This window comes from Poromitra crassiceps (assembly GCF_964638095.1).
Source record: "Poromitra crassiceps genome assembly, chromosome: 10".
NCBI classification, from domain to species: Eukaryota; Metazoa; Chordata; class Actinopteri; order Beryciformes; family Melamphaidae; genus Poromitra; species Poromitra crassiceps.
Genome location: NC_139631.1, coordinates 39,810,371 through 39,811,756, shown reverse-complemented (window position 1 = coordinate 39,811,756; position 1,386 = coordinate 39,810,371).

Sequence of the window (1,386 nt, the reverse complement as noted above, 5' to 3'; positions counted from 1 at the left end):
CTCTCTGCTGCCCAAACATCTACAGCTCAAACATCTACAGCTCAGTCTGTGAAGGAGGAGGAGACACCAAACATCTACAGCTCAGTCTGTGCAGGAGGAGGAGACAGACAGGTAACACATGTCAGTAGTGTCAGGTAACACATGTCAGTAGTGTCCAGAGGGAAGGAGGGAGCAGACAGGTAACACATGTCAGTAGTGTCCAGAGTGAAGGAGGGAGACAGGTAACACATGTCAGTAGTGTCCAGAGTGAAGGAGGGAGACAGGTAACACATGTCAGTAGTGTCCAGAGTGAAGGAGGAAGCAGACAGGTAACACATGTCAGTAGTGTCCAGAGTGAAGGAGGGAGCAGACAGGTAACACATGTCAGTAGTGTCCAGAGAGAAGGAGGGAGCAGACAGGTAACACATGTCAGTAGTGTCCAGAGTGAAGGAGGGAACAGACAGGTAACACATGTCAGTAGTGTCCAGAGTGAAGGAGGGAGCAGACAGGTAACACATGTCAGTAGTGTCCAGAGTGAAGGAGGGAACAGACAGGTAACGCATGTCAGTAGTTTCCAGAGGGAACTCCTCAGCCCACACCACAATCAGTTCAGTCTTGTAGGTGTTGCAATTGAATAATGTATTTTATTTGGATAGTCAAATCATGATATATGGTTGGATAATTTGTGATGTTATTGCAAATCTTTTGTTCTTTTTGAATGATTATCTTTTGTATTTACAATTCTCCAGCTGTGGGGGACCACCAACAGCTGGAGGAATGTGGAAGAAACACTGAGGTAGGTAGAGGCTGCCAAGCACCACCCAGCACCGCCACTAGATGGCCGTCATGAGTTTGTTATAGTCCAGTCCTGTCACAACACTGACACACTGATAAACATTTAGTTTAATCAATGTGGGTGGCCATCATAGGCTCTTTTCACAGCAAACCTTTTTGAGGTGGTAAAGCAGGAAGTAAAGCAGGTGTAACCAATAACATTAACGAGGGCCCAGGGCACTGGAACACCTAAACGGAATGGGAACCATAATTAATGGTATTGGTTACACTTGTTTTACTTCCTGCTTTTACCAGCTACAAAAAACAGTTGCTGTGAAAAGGGTCCTAAGACCATCTCTGTCTGTGTGTAGGGCTCTAGGTCTTGAAAAAGATAAGCAGCTCAAAAAGTCATTATAAAATTATCAATACAGCTTTTTTCCCTTCTCAGATCTTTATTTACAAAGTGGATTCAGTCGTTGGTATTTATTTACTTTGAAGGAGATTGAGGGACAGAAACGTTCAGCTCAGTAAAGTCTGAGTTCCCAACATTACCTTCGGTTTATCATCTACTTCTTTGGCACAGTCAAGAAAGCCTTTCTCTAGCCTTGTGTGCACTAATCTGCGGAATAATCG